This window comes from Mustela lutreola, chromosome 6 (assembly GCF_030435805.1).
Source record: "Mustela lutreola isolate mMusLut2 chromosome 6, mMusLut2.pri, whole genome shotgun sequence".
In the NCBI taxonomy this organism is placed as follows: Eukaryota; Metazoa; Chordata; class Mammalia; order Carnivora; family Mustelidae; genus Mustela; species Mustela lutreola.
Window position 1 is genome coordinate 125990635 of NC_081295.1, and position 18981 is coordinate 126009615.

The following is an 18981-nucleotide window of genomic DNA, read 5'->3' on the forward strand; positions in this document are numbered from 1 at the left end:
GCGGGGAGGGGCAGCAGGCAGCAGGAGCAGGACAGCGTGGCCTCACGGGAGACCACATGGGCGCCGAGTCTAGTGGGTCCTGCAGTCCCGACTGGGCCGCAGCACAGCACCGAGGCGCTGCGCGCCCCTCCTCCGCCAGCCCCTCCACCTCCTTCCAGACTCTCTGCCACATCCTCCATGAGCTCACTTCCCGCTTTGGCAATTAGCAAAGCCCCTTCTCCCGGCGGCCCTTGACCCGCCCCCGCCTCCCTCCCTCCTGAGTCTTCCCCAAGCTCATTTCCCGCTTTGGCAATTAGCAAAGCCCGTTCTCTGCGCCGCCCCCGCCCCTCTCCCTCCTGAGGCCCATCCTGGGCTGAGGTGGCAGGCAAAGACTGGGGGGCTGCAAGCATTTCCAGAGCCAGCGCTGGGCAGCCTCCTAGCCTGGCTCCCTGAGCTGGTGTCAGTCCATGGCCTGGCTGCGAAAAGATCATCAGTCCTGTTAACCCTGGCTGCAATCTTTGGTCAGTTGGCTGGCTTCCACATTGCGCCCAAAGCCAGGAACCAGCTTCCCCAGCACAGGCCTGGGCTGAGATGCCTGCCTGCGGTCTGTCTGAGTAGTCTCCTAGTCTTCAGGCAGGGATGGCACTTTGACCTGGATGTTTGGGTTTTTTGTTTGTTTTTTTGGTCATTGGTTATTACATGACCTCCAGGGTAGGTGCTCCACAAAGGGAGTGAAAACAGGACGCCTGATATATACGCATACGGCTATTCTAGAAAAATAGCTTGGGGTTCTCTCGGAAACGGGGCATTGGTCCTTGCACTATGGTTTAATAGAAAAGGGATTATGCACCAAGTTACTTAAATGAGCACAGGTTGAAATCGTTTACTGAGAGTAAATATTTAAAATAGTTATCTTTTAACTAAATCTATCATCAGTCATAAATCTATTACACGAAGGTTACAGGCAATTTAAATGCAAGAGCACTCTCTTCAGGGTTTTAAATAATCCGTGTCTGTCTTTGCACATGAGAATGCAAAGATAGGAAATGGTTTGTAAAAGATCATATAATAGCTTTTACTATACGGTATCAGCAATTTATCATAAAGGAGCGGCCTCCAGCTAAAAACTCAGCTTTGAAAAATGCAGAAAAGCAGCAAACGTTTCCATACTCTCTTGGTGACCAGAGGCATGCTTTGTGCCCCTCATCATCTCTTTCGTGGTTCTGAGGCCCATGGTGCTCAGTAGTTTAGTGTCTTATTCTCTGGAATAGGCCATTGAAGAAATACCAGGCCCAGAGAAGAAGGTCCTGCTGGGTGTCTGAAGAAAGTACAACCTTTTAGATAAAGCTTTCTGGGGAATTTGTAAGAGGTTTGGTCTGCTCTGAAAGGAAGGGAAATTTTTTTTAAAGATTTTATTTATTTATTTATTTGACAGAGATCACAAGTAGGCAGAGAGCAGGCAGAGAGAGAGAGAGAGAGGTGGAAGCAGGCTCCCCACTGAGCAGAGAGCCAGACATGGGGCTCAATCCCAGGACCTTAGGATCATGACCTGAGCCAATCGCAGAGGCTTTATCTCACTGAGCCAGTCCAGTGCCCCAGGAGGGAAATTTTTTTAAGAGTATTTTCTCTTTGAATCTATTTTGAGGTTTGGTTTTTGGTTCTTTCTGACTTCTCATGAAGATGGAATTATTCCTGAGGTTGGTTGTCAGGAACCGCATATCAAATGGAGCTATCTTGTTAGCAATAAATAAATAAATAAAAGCTCAAGTGTTGGTATAAAGCTATTATGCTTTTCAAAACCCCGAACTCTAATTCATGTATCGTGGTCGTTCTTTATCATATCACACAGGAGAGAGGTGGCAGAGACGCACTTTCAGGTTAATTTTTTTACAAGGAAGATTGACTTATGAACCTACTTTGTTATTCCCTTTCATTCAATTTCCCTGTACCTCCTTTTCTATGAATTGTAATGGAAATCCATCATTATTTTTATTGTTGGCACGTGCTTTGTGAACCATAAAGTATACGCTATAAATGGGAGCGCTTTTCTTTTTTTTTTTTTGTAGTTTACGAAAAACTAATATTTTAAATTTAGTTTTTATTTATTTTCAGCATAACAGTATTCATTCTTTTTGCACCACACCCAGAGCTCCATTCAAGCAGTGCCCTCTATAATACCCACCACCTTGTACCCCAAACAACCACCCCCTGCCCCTTCAAAACCCTCAGATTGTTTTTCAGAGTCCATAGTCTCTCTTGGTTCAGCTCCCCTTCTAAATTCCCCCACCTCCCTTCTCGTCTCTAACTCCCCATGTCCATGGAAAACTAATTTAAAAACATTCATCCACCAGAGTACCCAAAGGGCTCCCATATAAACTATCTGTCATTACATTATGTCCCGATGTGGAGCTCGATCCCAGGATCCTGAGATCATGACCTGAACTGAAGGCAGAGGCTTTAACCCACTGAGCCACCAGCCCCAATGGATTCTCTTCAGTACCAGAATTTGTAACCAATTGACAGATGAAAAAGGAGGCAGTCAAGTGAAAAATAATAGGTCTTAGACCTGCAAGAAATTCGAATTAGATGAATTCACCTACTCAGGCACTTTTTCACATTTTCAGATCTCTGCAGAAAAGGGGTTAACCTTTTTACAGCATGTAAAAGAGAAGACTATAACACATAATATGTGTAAGCATGTAAATATCAAAATATATCCCATTAGTTGCTAAGACACACAGGGCCTATTTTTTCTCTCAAATTCATGAATATGTAGGAGCAATAAGTGACAAGTGAATGGATACTCTTCACTTCGAAGTCTTTTAGAAATCTAATATATGACTCTCTATGGTTTGTGTTTCCATATTCCTTTATTGCCAGTTTGAACAAATCCACATGCTTTGATTCAAAGGTAATCAATTCCTCTTATTTGGAAAAATGATGTTTATTTTTGTTCTCTCACCCTTAGCAGGTGCTTTCATTTTAGCACACTTCAGAGTTATAATTTCATGCTTATTAAAAACATTTATTATGATCTACATAGATGAATGAAACTTTTATTTTATTAAATTATTTGCCAAAAAATCTGTTATTTTTAAAAATGTATTTCCTTTGCAGGGTTATTTTAGAGCGTTCAGAGAGGATCTAGGAGTGTGGCATTATGCAGTTTTTAATTAGGTCTGAAATGGTTATTTATATGATTGTTTCTTTAAGGCTTATGTATATTGTCCATTATATGCTATAAAATATTTTGAAAGTAAATTTAAGGTATGTTTTACATAGTTTATTTTTTGGAAAAAATTATTGAAATGACTTATGAAATTCAGTATACTCTCAACATTAATTTATTCTGAAATTTACCAATTGTGTATTGAACCTATTATATGGCAGGTATTACTTCAGACTACACTGGTAAATGAAATACTTGGCTTTGTAGAACTTTCATTTTAATGGGTGAGACAATTAAAAGCTATAAACCTTAATAAAAATTGCATAGTGCATTCAAAAATGATGAGTACAATGGGGAAAAAGAAAAATTAGATCAGGGTGAGAAAAATCAAGGTTGCTAGGCAGGGGATGGGGAGTTAAAATTTTTAATAGGAAGATCAGGGTAGTTACAATGAAGCTGACAATTGAACAAAGGTATGGAAAGGTGATGAATTTGCCCAGGACTATCAGCAATAAGGTCACTCCAGACAAAGATATTGGCTATCTTGAAGGCCATAAGGTTGGATCGTGCCTGGCATATCTGAGGAATAGCAAGGAGGCCACTGTGAGTGACTGAAGAGTAGCAGGGAAAGAGGTCACAGGGGTTAAATGAGTGGCTAGATCATGTAAAAGCTTAGAAGTCATTGTAAAACTCTGGCTTTTATATTTGGAAACTTACTGTGTGACAGAATTTCTGCTAATAACTGAGAGTTCAAATGTCCATAAAATTTCAAGGATTCTTATTCTAGTAAGACAAAATAAAGAAAAAGAGTTCATATTTTCACATGGTGTAACAAATGCTCAGAGTTCCAAGTGTAGGAAGCTGTGGGAGCACAGAAGAAGGCACTAAAATCTCACCAATATATTTGATGACTGTGACTATATATAAATTTGTATTTTCTAGAGTTTTTATAGTCATGGAATCACACAGTATATACTATTCATTGCCTGGCTTTTCTTTTCTCAGCATCATTACTTTGAGACTCTCCAATTGTAAATAGTTCATTTTCATGTTGAATAGTAATCTCTTTAATGAATAGATCATAATTTGTCTTTGCTCTATTGATGGACATTGATGAACATTTCCACTGTTTTCAATTCTTAAAAATAAAGCTGATATGAAATTCATATACAAGTCCTTGTATGAACATAGGATTTGTTTCTCTTGGTTAAATGCCTAGAAGTAAAATGGCTATTTGTGTAACTGCAACATATTTTGCATTTAAAAAATTTTTCAAACTATTTTTCAAAGTGGTTGTATCATGATATATGCCAACAACAGTTTAGATTTTTTGTTGCTTCTCAATCTAGCTCAGACCAAGTACAATTAGCCTGTATAATTTTAGCCATTCTAATAGATATGTAAGCATGTCTCATTATGATTTTAATTTGTATTTCTTTAATGTCGAGGTTCAATGGCCTGAGGTCCGGAGCTGATGACCAAGAAAGAATTCTTGAGACATATTTGCTGCAAAAGGGTGGTTTATTGAGGCATGGGGACAGCACCTGTGGGCAGGAAGAGCTGCAGGTTAAGTAATCTGTGGTTGGGGGAAGGTAAGGGAAAGGGAGGTTTCAAGGAGTTTTCATATGCTAAAGAGGAGTTGTCTTTTACCAAGCCATTAACACCAAGATAGTTGGGAGATGCCTGTCTTGCAGGATTGTGAGCTCTGCAAGTTAACTCTTTGTTTCTCGTTTATGGGGGTCAGGGGTGCCTGAGGAATGTTACACATATTACAGAGGGGAGCGGGTGGAGAGGGGGTGCAAGGTGCCAGCTTTTGCTTTGTCCTCAGTCAGCCTCCTGCTCCCTCATCAAGTTCCAAACCTGAGAGGGGGCTCATGGGAGTGAGGTAGTGCGAGAGAGTGGGAGGGCGGGAGGGCGGCGGGCCTAGGGGAAGGCGCCCAGCCTGCTCCTGCTCTTTGTCTTGGAGACTCACGTGGTCCTGCCTAATTGGCCGCCAAAGAGCCTGAGTTCCCAGGGAGGCAGAGGCGTCCTACCGCACCTGTGGTTCCCGGGTTCTTCCAGCTGCCAGCCCCACCTTCCCGCAGGAGGATGGAGGCCCTGGGGGCACCACAACTCCCACAAGGCCCCGCACTCCAACAGAGCCTGGCTGATAAAGGGGCGGGGTCTGCGTGGAGGGGCAGGACCATGATGCAGGGGCCTTGGGGCTCAGCGTCCCCATGTGGCTTTCTGGAGCTCAGGAGCTTTCTCATCGCTGGATTGGCATCTGGCAGCTGGACTCATTGGAGTCCTGGGGCGTCGCCTCAGACCGGCTCTCAACGGGTAGAGTGTAACAAAGTGTTAGCTTAGGAGGCACAGTGCTAGGGACTGGGTAGCGCTGAAGCTGCTGGTTGTCCTGGGCTTCCTGAGGAGGCTGTCTGAAAAAGTCACAGGTGCTGGTAGGGGAATTCTGGGGGAAAACTGGGGCCCAAACCAGCACTTTGAGCCTCTGAGCCAGAAGCCAACAATAACTGGGAAAAAGTCCAACGGCGCTGAGGTGCTTTACTTTTGGCTGAGAAGTTAAGCAGGAAGGATAACAAACCAATGGGATGTCTGTAGACTTCTACTGGAACTTTTAGGTCTGTCTTCTGTTATTCCTTACCTGTCACTCAGAGGTTTTTTCTTTTTCTTCCTTGGGATGGCTTCTTAGAGAATTCCTTAGCTTGATATTCCATCTCTCTGGTTTGGTTTTAAGCAGTGCTCATTCTGCTATTCAACCCATCTCTTTGAAAGGTTTCTTTTTACTTCTGTTGCTATTTGCATTTCCAAGATATCGGTTAATTATTTTTATAACTGCCTGCTCTCATTTCATGATAAGATATTCTGGCTTATCCATATGATTAATTTAATTACATTGATGTTAATGTCTAACACTTTCCCCCCCCCCCTTAGGTGCATATTCTCTCTTGAAAGAAAGGATAAAACATATTAAAGCTGTTCTTTTTTTCCGTGGCTTGATTTTTCTGAAACATTTGTGATTGTTGGTTTATGTCTCACTCATTTTTATGTACCTCGAGAGTCACTGCTTTGTACTCTCTTTGCAGGAGGGAGGGGGCATGAAGAGGATGAACTGCAGGGTATTTTTTTTTTCCTTTTTAATGAAAATGGGTAGAATCAGGGTTTGTAACGTACTGGTCACCTGCTATACCAAACACAGGCTGGAGGGCTTAAATGGCAGAAATGTATTTTCTCAAAGATCTGGAGGCCAGAAGTTCCAGATCAAGGTGCCAGCAAGGTTGGTCTCCAGTGAGCCTTTTCTTGTTGGTCTATAAATCACTATCTTTTCAACTGTGCCCTCAGATGACCTCTTCTCTGTGGGCCCCCAGAGGGGAGGTAGGGGGAGTGCTTTCATGTGTTTCCCCCTTATGAGGACACCAGTCCTAGCAGATTAGGACTCCTGTGACCTCACCAAGCCTTCAGTACCTCCTTCTAGGTAGGCCCTATCTCCAGATGCAGTCACACTGGAGATTAGGAATTCTTCATATGACTTTTGTGGGGACACAATTCAGTCCATAACAATGAGTACAGGAGAAAAACCATGGAGAGAATTCTAGAGGAGTCACACGTTGATGTTATAAGGTAAGTGGGTATAAAAGAGCACCTCTGAAGTCCAATAGGTCATTAGAGCTAGAGGCCGACAGGAAAGTCCTGTACGTGCCACAGTTTTGAGTTTGATGCAAGCGCAACTCTGAAGGGAAGATATTTGGGAGGCCTTGGCCAACCACTACTTCCAGCCAGGGGTGATTCTGGAGGGAGTATCTCTCGGAGTGCTGCCTAGAATCAAGACTTTGGGGTTGGAAAAGTGCCACTTCCAAAGCTGGAGAAGGATGGTGCTGAAAGTTACTTGAAGAGTACTGTTCTGGGAGGTAGGAGATCTGGGGTGTCCTCTTTGTTCTGCTGACCAGATGTGAAAATGCAGATTGACTCCCTAACCATCTCAGTTCTACCACCATGTGCTGCTGTCATGTGTCCCAAGCCCCAGACTTAGTTTTATCCATAAGCAGAAGCCGGTCTTTTAGTTCCCAATCTCTTAATCAGGCTGATCGTCACAATATATAGCGGACACGTGACAGCCACTGGGGAGAAGTAAGGGTTGTCTTCCCCTCAGGGAGAGTGGAAAAGCTCTAGGAGAGGGCATACCAGTAGACCAAAGGCAGCCAGTGCCGGGGAGTGGAGCCACGGGGAAGAGTGTGCTGACACTCTTGTGGAGGGAGGGCAGCCTCCCTCCTTGATGACAGCCTTGTGGAGGGAGGGCAGAAAGAGCCACCACCATGACACTTGAGTTACAGATCGAGCTTGGGGATAGAGAAGGGATCAAGGCACGGTAGAGCAGCAGCTGGCAAAGTGATTCTGTTGAGCTTAAGCTCATAGTGCCTTAGCGAATTAGAATGAGAAATACCTTGCTATTGTCTGTGACTCTGTGATTGTGTGAGTATGAGTGACAGAGTGGGGACAAAGAGAGAGGGAGAGAGAATACATTAAATTTTAAAGAAGGACAATAAGGGATGCCTGGGTAGCTTACTCAGTTAAGCATCTACCTTTGGTTCAGGTCATGATCCCAGGGTCCTGGGATTGGATCCCATACCAGGCTCTAGTGGGGGGCCTGCCTTCCCTCTGCCTGCTGCTCCCCTTGCTTGTGATCTCTCTCTTCCTCTGTAACAAATAATAGTAAAAAATAAATGAGGGCGATACATTATGTTTACTTTTGTTTCTGATGCCAGACATGGGTTCAGAGGATTGAAGAGGGAGATCCAAGGAGCTAGCCTCTCAAGAGGAGTGAATACCTAGTCACTGGTAAGACCCCTGGTCCTGCAATACAATATGGCTCCTGTGATCTGGGTCCTGTTAAATGCCCCTCGCCATCCTTAACCCGATAGTTTGATTCTTCATTGCGTTCAGTGTGGGGAACTGGGAGAAGCTATGACACTTGGCCCTTTGTGGAGGAATTTTAGTAGTATAAATAGCAATAGTTATCAGTTCTGGAGCACTCCCATGACTCTGCTGCAGGCACTGTGCTGTGACCTGGGTTTAGAGCAGTGAGATAAACATAGAAATAGATGTGGGCTCTGTTCCCAAGAATCTGAAACCCACTATTCTCCTTGTCCCCTTCCCATTCTGTCTTCTTCAGCCCTTGTGCAATCCCACCAAGCAGGAAGCTTGCTTCTCCCCGTCCCTCTGCTGCTCCCCCTGCTTGTGCTCTCATTCTCTCTCTCTGACAAGTAAATAAATCAAATGTTTTAAAAAATTATAAAAAAGGCAAAACAAATAATCATTTTTGGAGAGTGATTTTCTGAATGCAGTTATGGGCAGTGCTGGGTACTGAAGAAGACGCTCGGCTGACCAGAGGAGTGGGGAAATTACAGAACAAATTCCACAGGTCATTGAATATATCACTTTCATCACCCCACCCATAGCACTCATTAATCTCTAGCCCAGCCAATATGTTGGTTATAAAAATGAGCTTTCTCCAAACTGACAGGAAGTTCTCGTTTTAGCAATGTAAATCATTCTGATCTTTATCACTAATGTGATCTAATCCTGTCTAGTAAAGAAACTTGAGAGTTCTATATCTCTGTAAACATTTAAGAAAAACAATGGACTCAACTCTAATTACTTTTTAACTAACTTAACTTGCCAAAGGAAGGAGAAAGTAAATATCAGAAATCTTACCACTAAGCACAAGTTGCAAGTTATACCTGCCAAAATGTGGTTCAAAATATAAGTAACCAGTCTCCTTAGAAGCCTTTTACCTTCTTATATCTGTTATGTTGGGTGAATGAGTAGTTACTAGAACACAGCTGGCTCAGTGATCACAATTCGGCTTACCCTCAGAAATATAAATAGATTACATGTTTAGCCCGGTAACTGGACACTGATATAGAATTATTCACTGGCTGATTCCTAGATCAGAAACCACAACAAATTTTTCTTTTTTATGGAAGTATGGCTGTTACAATAGTCTCACCTGTACCACATAGTGATTGACTTAACTACTCTATACGTTACAGCTCTAGATGTAACATTTTAATAAAACAACAATATCTTTGATGGTATCATGGAAATGTAAGTGCCTTGTGCACTTTTCTTAATGTGTATAATTACCTAAACATCATAGGAAGTAAATCAAGGCCATTGTCAAGCTTCCGTCAAGGAGAGTCCTTAACTAGAGGGATTTCCCATTGCTCTCAGGAGGATAACCTCTGAGTTACAGGTTCCATTAGTTGGCCACACACATTTGGAGCCTTGTGGACTTTCTGACAGCTGAGCAGCATATCTCTGTTTCAAGCATTGTGATCCCTGTTCTTACTGCAAGAGTGACAGTTGTCACTTTTCCTGTGACCCCTGTCTTTAGGAAAGTGTCTGACTCAGAAAGTCGAGTCAGTACCCCCCAAAGGTATTTTCAGGAGAATCACCTCAAAGATGATCACCTGAGATACTGTCAAGAAAAAAAAAAAAAACTGAAATTCTAAGCAACATCCATAATCAGTCTTTTCATGTTGATAAGGAAATATTTTCCCCTAAATACCAGATAGGCTCCATGAAAGTGAGATCTTTACCTATTTTGTTCACCGTGTCACCAGTCCCTAGAAGAGCGCCTAAGACATCACTCAAGATTAGGTTGCTTTGAATGAATCAAATGAATGAATGAACTGTAGCCATTGATAGTGAGGTAGTTTATGGTCCTTAGGCAAGAGATGGGATTTGTGTTGGGATTTCAAGAATGGGAGGTGTGAAGAGAAAATTGAGAAGCTAAATGTGAAAATATGCAATTTACTGACTGGAGTAGTTCTGAATACATTTCAAACATAATTAAACTATGGCTGTGGGTCTATATGCGTTTTCATAATTTTCCCTTGAAAATGTGAGGCATACAGATGTCATCTCCAGTGAATTCTCCTTGTCTGTATACAGAATCACCAAAAAAAAAAAAAAAAATGGCATTCTGACAGTCCTCAGCCCATCCACTCCAGGATTGTGACTCTTTCTTCCCCATGTTCTTTCTGACATCATGGACTTTCAGGTTGACCTCTCCCATCTTGGGTCCCACTCTCATTAGCTGTAGAAGTCATGCGATGTTTGTGATGTGAGGGTGGCAATACTCTCTGACCTTTGGTTACAATATGTCTTTGAAAGCCAGTGTTTATTCTGCTTTTACAGCATTTCTCCATTTGAACTGGCCACCTTTTAAGTGGTCATTAGCCACATGTGGCTACTAGCCATGGGACTTGGACAGCAGAGGTGTGGAAAGTCCGCACATTCTTCCAGTCAAAGGATATTGTGAGTTATGCTACATCTTTTTTTTTAAGTGTCTTTTTTAGATATTTAAATTCAATTAGCCATTAGATAGTACATCATTGGTTTCAGAGAATTTAATAACTCATCAGTTGTGGATAACCCTTGGTGCTCATCACATCACGTGTCCTCCTTAATGCCTATCACCCAGTTACTCCATGTCTCCCACTCCCCCCCCCAGCAACTCTCAGTTTGTTTCCTATAGTTAAAGGTGCCTCATGGCTTGTCTCCCTTTCTGATGACTCCCATTCAGTTTTCCCTCCCTTCCCTCTGATTCTCTCTACTACATCTTAATCTCAACAGTCAAGCAGTGGTAGTAATTCAGTCATGGAGTCATGCATATTGTAAATCTGATGAGGTGGATTCCTATACTGCCTTTGTCTCTGCTAGAGCGCTTACATTTGTTATATTATTGCTGCTTTGTTCATGTTTCTCGTTCACTGAATGTCTGATAAAAGAATTAGTAAAATGTGTGACTGCAGAAAATACAATGGTCATGGATGATGAAGATTTTCTCCTTGACCAGACTGGAGTCAAGTTCCTCTGAGTCCTCTTTCTGTCCAGCCTTGACCTCAGGCTTAGCCCAGTTTTAGCAAGAAATCTGCTTAGTCAATTTTTCAGCAATCTCCTATCCTACTCTTGATATCTGATCATATTCCTTATCTCTCACCCCTGGTATCTTACCACTCTTTTTTTTTTTTTAAGATTTATTTATTTTGACAGAGAGAGAGCCTGAGCAGGGGGGATAGCAGAGGGAGAGAGAGAACCAGACTCCCCACTGAGCAGCAAGCCCAATGCCAGGCTTGATCCTGGGATCAGATCATGACCTAAGCCAAAGCCAGAGATTTAACCAACTAAGCCACCCAGGTGCTTTAGTATCTATAACGCTTAATATCTGATCAAATCCCTTATTCCCAGGGCACCTGGTTGGTGCAGCTGGTTGAACGTTTGACTCTTGGTTTCTGCTCTGGTCATGATCTCACCGTCCTGAGATTAAGCCTCACCTCAGGCTCTATGCTCAGTGAAGAGTCTGATTAAAATTCTCTTTCCCTCTCCCTCTACCCCTACTCCTGCTCCCTCTCTATAAAATGTATTAATAAGTCTTTTAAAAATTCCTTATCCCCTGATCTCAATAGTTTATGACCCTAGCCTTCCTTCAACAATATTACTGTCCAGATGGTTTAGCCAGAATCCCTTCATCCTTACCCTTGATGTTCCATCTTAATTTTACATTCAGTGACCCCCACCATGCTCTTTAGCTGTAAATCTCCATTTGTCTGAGCTGAGCCAGATTTCTCTCCCATACTATAAAATAAAATCCCATCGTAGTAGCATCCCTTGAATAAAATCTTCCTTACTGTCTTTAATGGGTGTCACAAATTTTTTTTTTTCTTTAACAGTCAGGAGGGTGCTAATGGAGTACCATGACAAAAGGCCTAACTTCCTATAATGGACATTTCCTTGGTTTACCTGACAAATACTCTTTTTCTCTTCTAAGGAAAATTTCCAGTTCTCAGTATAACTGCCAACTGGCCCAGGGGTGGACAAGTGAGTCAGATGAGACCAAAATGAAAATTCTGTTGAGACACTGGACCTTGAGGATTCAAGCCAAGGACAAAAAAGTGTTGGTACTCCATTATTCTTTTTTTTTTTTTTTTGTTAAAGATTTTATTTATTTATTTGACAGAGAGAAATTACAAGTACACTGAGAGGCAGGCAGAGAGAGAGAGAAGGAAGCAGGCTCCCTGCTGAGCAGAGAGCCCGATGCGGGACTCGATCCCAGGACCCTGAGATCATGACCTGAGCCGAAGGCAGCGGCTTAACCCACTGAGCCACCCAGGCGCCCCGGTACTCCATTATTCTGATGGTCCATTAACTCTTGCTTTTTTGGTTCCTGTGTCTATCACTGCCCCTGCCTTTTTGAAGATAATGACCATTCATCTGAGTACACGGTTCACAGAATCCCTTTGCAGTGGCCCACGCGGGCCAAGGTAGTAGAGCATAATAGATCTCTGTAAGTTTCTAAAAAATGTCTTTGTCCCTGTTGCCCATGGCCATTAAAGACAAAAGGTCGGGGGTAGGGGGTTATTGGAAAAGGTGAAGTTATAGTTACTCACTGATTTTTTGATTGGTAGAGAGAAAGCAACACCTACATACAGGGCCAGTGGGTGAGTGGAGGAAACATCTTTGGCTCTAGGAGGAATGGCTCTAGGAAGGAGAAATATTAATAATCTTTGTCTTTGGAACTGCCTCTGAAGACTTCCCCGCACAGGAAAATGACCTAGCGTGACTCTCCTAAACTTCGGCAAGCCCCTTAAATTTAACTGACATCTAGATCTGATACTCCCTGCTGGATAACTCTGATCATTATTTGATTGTTACTTATTTTATTTTAAAATTATTTTTAAAGAAAATTTTAATCTAAATACAATTAATTAACATATAATACTAGTTTCAGATATACAGGTTAGTGATTCATCAGTCTTTTATAACACCCAGTGCTCACTGTATCACATGCCTTCCTTAATGTCCATCACCCAGTTACCCCATCCACCCATCCCCCTCCCCTCCAAGAACCCTCAGTTTGTTTACTGTGATTAAGAGTCTCTTCTGAGGGGTACCTGGCTGGCTCAGTGGGGTAAAGCCTCTGCCTTCAACTCAGGTGATGATCTCAGGGTCCTGGGATCGAGCCCCACATCAGGCTCTCTGCTCCCTGGGGAGTCTGCATCCTCCTCTCTCTCTCTCTTCCTGCCTCTCTGCCTACCTGTGATCTCTGTTTGTCAAATAAGTAAATAAAAATCTTTTTTTTAAAGTCTCTTCTGGTTTGTCTCCCTCTTTGACTTCATCTTGTTTTATTTTTTTCCTTTACTCCCCTATGATTCTGTTTTGTTGCTTAAACTCCACATATGAGTGAGATCATCTGATAATTGTCTTTCTCTGACTGACTTATTTCGCTTGGCATAATACCCTCTACTTTCATCCCTGTCGTTGCAAATAATTGCCATTTATTTTAACTCGACAGAGAAGGCCACTAGAAACAGCAGGTGATGGCCCCAGCTCCTGTCCCTCCATGCAGAACATCTGTCAACACCTGTGGACATCTTTACCTCCCCCCATTCCTATGAATGTTGCTCAGTTGTTACATGGCATGGACAAATGCTGTTGGCTGGTGGCATGGACACACTGGACACGCTTGGCCTTCGGTAAAACAAAGACTGGATTCAATTACTCAAACTGAAACAGGAATGCTTGGATGAACAAGCCTGCCAGGAAGTCCCACTGGAGGCACTCAACCTGTGCCCCTTCCCTCTTTGGACCAAGAACCTGAACTTGAGAGATGAATGGCTTATCCAAGGTTATGGCAAGGTTACACAGAGCTGAAACTAGACACAGGTGTACATGCCTATTGATCAAGGCTGGCTGTGAAATCAAACTGCCTCAAATCTTGATTCTTTTTGCCACTTCTTATTCTCTGACCCTGTTTTTCATAGTTTAGGATGTAGGAATAATAAAAATATCAGCTAATGGGGTATCCTGACTTTTTGATGTTTTAGTTCTTGTCAGACATTTACCATAATGCTTAGCACATGGATATGTGTGTGCACACACATGCACATGCTTGACACTCAAAAAATTGTTCCCTGATATTAACTTTATCAGTGCACTTTGCATCCACCACCAATTGGCTGTTTTGTCACAATCTGATTAAAGCAGAACTGTCAAGTGAGGAACTTCAAAGCCAAAGCATTAAGTGCTTTGAAAAACCAGCACCTGGGAGGATTTGTCTCAGCATCTGTGATTAGAAGGGAGCAAAAAGAGACTTTGGGGACACAGTTCACCCCTTCATGAAGCAGCCATTCCGAACGTTCTCCGAAGGGCTAATGCCTAATCTTCCAAAGACCAGCAAGAACAAGCTTATGGTCTGTTAAAATCAGATTTTTAAAAGATTTTTATCTATTTATTTGAGAGAGAGAGAGAGTGAGAGAGAGCATGAGAGGGGAGAAGGTCAGAGGGAGAAGCGGACTCCCCATGAAGCTGGGAGCCTGATGCAGTCCTTGATCCTGGGACTCCAGAATCAAAATCAGATTGATTGACTCAATACAGTCAGGGAGGACATTCCTCAGGAGTCACAGCATGCTGGTTGCCATGAGGGAGGAGTCTTTTACAAAGTCTGGGCTCTCACAGAAGGAGTCTGAAGCACGTGTATGGAAAGCAGAGGTCAGTTCTGGATGAGAAGCTCTTTCTGAGGGGAAATGAGTAGAAGCAGGGATTAACCAGGACTTGGGCTCTGCCTTATTCAGTTCAAGTTGCTGCAACAAATGATGACAGACTGGGTGGCTGAAACAGCAAAACATGTACTATTCCTTGCAGTTCTAGAGACTGAGAAGTCCAAAAGCAAGATCCTGGGAGATCTGATATCTAGCAAGAGACTGCTTCATTATCTATAGATGCCCATATTTCTGTTGTAGCCTTGCATGGATGACAGCTGGCAGAACAATCTCTCAGGTCTTTTCCCAGAAGTGCTTTTATCTCATTCACAAGTGTTCCAATCTCATTACCTCATCACCTCTCAAAGCCCATACCTCCTGATGGCACTCCTTGAGGGTCAGGGCTTCAACATCTGAATTGGGACAAGACACAAACATTCAGTCCATTAGCAAGTGTTGTCATGAGGACAGCGTAGCTTATCAACTGGGTATCCCCAGGAATCCATGGGACTAGCAAAGCAGAATCTGGGGGCGTCACTGGTAGGAAAGCAGGAGTTCCCCAAGAGACAGTCCTCATAGCATTTTACAGAGACAGCAGGACCCTTGAGAAACAATAGTTTCCGTGACCCATACACCAGCCTTTATCTATGCCTGTCCTCCCTGCTGGATTCACAGCAAGCCTACTTCTTTCTTTTCCAGTACAAATGGATTTCCACTCTCTGAATCCTGATGAATTTTTGCTCTTTTGCAGTTAGTAGGTTGTCCCTCAGGATTCTGCATGTCTGGATTTGCAATCGTGGAAACTGCCAAAGGCCTAGGGACCTGCGTGGCAGAACCCGGCCTCTACCACTATTGCCCAAGGTAGGGACTCTGGTCCCTTGAGCGTCCTGTGCTGCTGTCAAAGGTCTGTGTGCATTGGCTTATTGTTTTCTTTTTTTAAATGTAATTGCTTATACATGTGTTTGATCATGCTCAAGTGGCCTTTCTGTGGAAATAGTGGCCAAGCTACACCTAGAAGTCACTGAAGAAAGTTCTAAGAACTCCTGGTTGGTATGAGGCTAGAGAGAGAGAGAAAGAGAGAAAAGAAATCTGCCTCTCTGCATTTTGCAAGTCCCTGGGCAAAATCTGTTGGCTGTGCACTCCTCACACGGAGATTCCAGGCAGGGAGGCCCTCCTGAGCCTCATCTCCCTGAGTTCCTCCTCCAGGAGCAATCCCTAGTTTGAGACCAGGGTTAGGGAAGGAAGAGCAGCAAAGCAGGGTCCAGAAGGAAGGACTGCCACAGACCATGGAGCACCAGAGGGCCAGGCTGGTACCTTCTCACTGTTGGGGTACAAATGGGCTCAGCTCAGCAGGTACAGGTGTGCCCTTGGCCCCTCTGGTGGGCTTTGCAGTGCCCCAAACTCAGGAAGAAAAAAGGCTGGCTCAGGTGACTTATTTTTGACTGGGAAGGAGCTGACAGCAATGGAAATAAACAAGTAGGGAATGGTGTTGGAAAGTTGGAGGGTTTGTCCTTTATAACTCAGCTTTCTCTCCTATCTTCCCTTGCTCTGTAGTGTGTTCTCAAAGAAGTTTTTGGCATGATATTCCTGTTCACTGATTTACTCCTGAGCTGTGTCTTTTCTGCTGTTCAGCTCATCTGGTGAATTCTTTTACTGTAAAAAGTATCTTGCCCTTGCAAGGGCAAGGGCAAGACCTGAGAAATCCCAGAGTTTTCAGCTTGCCACCCAGAAGGAAACCAGGCTATTTGGAATGCTGGAAAGGATTCAGAGTAGGAGAAATCGTCTTGGACATCTGAGACCACCCCCACATTCAGCGGTCCCCTGGACACAAACCCAGACCTTGATACTGATCCTGAACCATGCTCTCAACTCAGACCCCTGTGACACTCGCCACAGTGCTTTCAGATCAGTGCAGCCATGCCCATAGGCACAATCTCTTAAGCCTAGATTCTGTCCTGAGAGGTCTGTCCCCGAAGGCCTGGCTCCAAAGCCTCAGAGATTGGGGACAGTGAGGAACACCATAGGACTCACCCTGCCACCCTGAAAGGAACCATGCCATTTGGAACTCCAGAAAGGATTCAGAGGAACTGAAATCTGCATTCCTACCTCTGAACACCCCCATATTCAGCAGGCCCCTGGATGCAAACCTGGAGCTTGACACTCACCCTGAACAAATCCCTTGACTGCCCCCTCCCCCAGAAAGATGGACAGAGTGCTGGCAGATCGGGCCTGCCATGTAGTGGGCCCTAACCATAACCTTTGGTTTGGTTCTCAGGATTCGGACCCCAAAGGCCTTGCAGTAGGTGCCCTACAATTTGGGGACACCTGGGCAATCCCAGAGGACTCAGCCTGCCGCCCAGAAGGAAACTGTGCCATTTGGAACTCCGGAAAGGATTCAGAGGAGCAGAAATCTGCATGCCCAGCTGAGGACACACCCACACAGAGCTGACTCCTGGACACAAAGCCAGAGCCAGACACTCATCCTCACCTACACTGTCACCTCAGCCACCCAGACAGCTCTCCATGGGGTCTTCAGGTCAGTCCTGCCATGTCCCTGGTCCCTAACACTAACCCTTGGATGGGTTCTGTAATGATCTCCTCATTTCAGGTTATGTGGTGGTTCTGCAGGACATTGTTCTGGTGTGGGATCAAACACACTGAAGCATCCCGTGTGAAGTGGCAAACGTGGTAAAGAAATGACGGCTGGGGAATCTGAGTGTGGAGACAGCACGTATTTGTGCTGCTATAACAAGCTGACTGCACTTTGAAATCACCACAGAGGAAATGACTCTTCCAAACATCCATGTTAGCACGACGACACGGAAGCAGAGAGAACATCAGACTTTGGGATGGAGGCCAAGCCCTCCCAGATCCAGGTCACCCAACATGGAGAGGACACATGTTAGCAAGAGACTCGTGGGAGGATTAAATCATGGGCCCCTGTATCTCAGGTGCAAGAAGCAGTGGATTTGGAATTTCAGTTTTTCCACAACGTTCCACCACAAGCTGGTTAGAACTGTGCAAAAGCAGGAAGGGAAGCCCCAGTAAAGTGGACTGGGGATGCCAGAAGGGGAGGCTGGAAGGGGGCGCCTGGTGCTCAGTGCCCATTACAGACCCCACATTGCAATCCCCCACAGGAGAGACTCACCAATTCCAGGCCCCACAGGGGAAGCTGGAGGTTCATCTCCTGACTTTTTGTAGGAGCTTTGCAGCTCAGCTGGTGAGAATTCTCCATCACCCTGCCTTTCTCCAGGGGACTTTCCTTCAAGCACCCTTCCCAACTTCTTCCTCCTCCATGAAATAATGTTCCTCTCCTTTGTTTCTCGCACTTGCCTGTGATGGGACCGTAGCTTGCTCAGCCCACACTGCCATTCTCTGCTCTTCCCAAATAAACCCATGCTGCTGGTCAAATAACTGGCAGATTGAGTTTAAGGCAAATCGAACTAATAAATTCAAGAACTTGCAAGGAACAAAATCAATATGCACAAATTAGTGGCACTCCTACGTGCTCGGAAGGAACCATCAGAAAGAGACTACAGAGAACGATCTCATTTACACCTGCATCCAAGACAGCAAGATACCCAGGAGGCCCCTGAACCAAGAAGGTGACAGCCCTCTGACAGCCCTGCAACAATGACGACAGACAGGGAGGGGCACACACGGAGATGGGGAGGCACTGTGCTCAGGGAAGAACCCACACTGGGAAAATACCTACTCTCCCCAAAACCATCTACAGAGTCCTCACTCTGGCTCCCGAATTTCCGGACTCGGCGCAAGCCTGGAGTGGGTGTGGACACGGGAAGGACCCCGCAGGGCTGAGGTGGGGGGAGCACAAGCACCGAAGCAGGCGGACGCTCCCTGACTGCAGACCATCTGAGGAGCCCCAGGAACCGAATCCGCGAGCACACAAACACAGACTAGGACTGAGGAGCACCCTAGCCCAGAAAGGGGGGACCCCACAGCCCCGCGCACAGCACAGCAGGAGGCCACGTCTCCTCACACAAAACGACGGAAGCCCCAGTGTCTACACAGGGCGCCCTTCCTCTGTGGGGTCCTGAGACCACGAACCCCTTGACAGTCCACTCAGGCGGCTTCTCCTCACCTCCTCCAGCGTCTGGTCCTTAGGAGGTTGGACTGCTGCCAGTGTGGGCGCGTCCTCCACAACGGGTCCGGTCAGTGTGGATGCAGAGCCACACCCTCCTCAGCTTGTCCTGTCAGGGTGGGAGGCGCCCCACATTCTCCAGAAGTCTCCACAGTGGGTCCTGAAGAGGCGGGGCTCCGGTCCCAGCTGTGGCT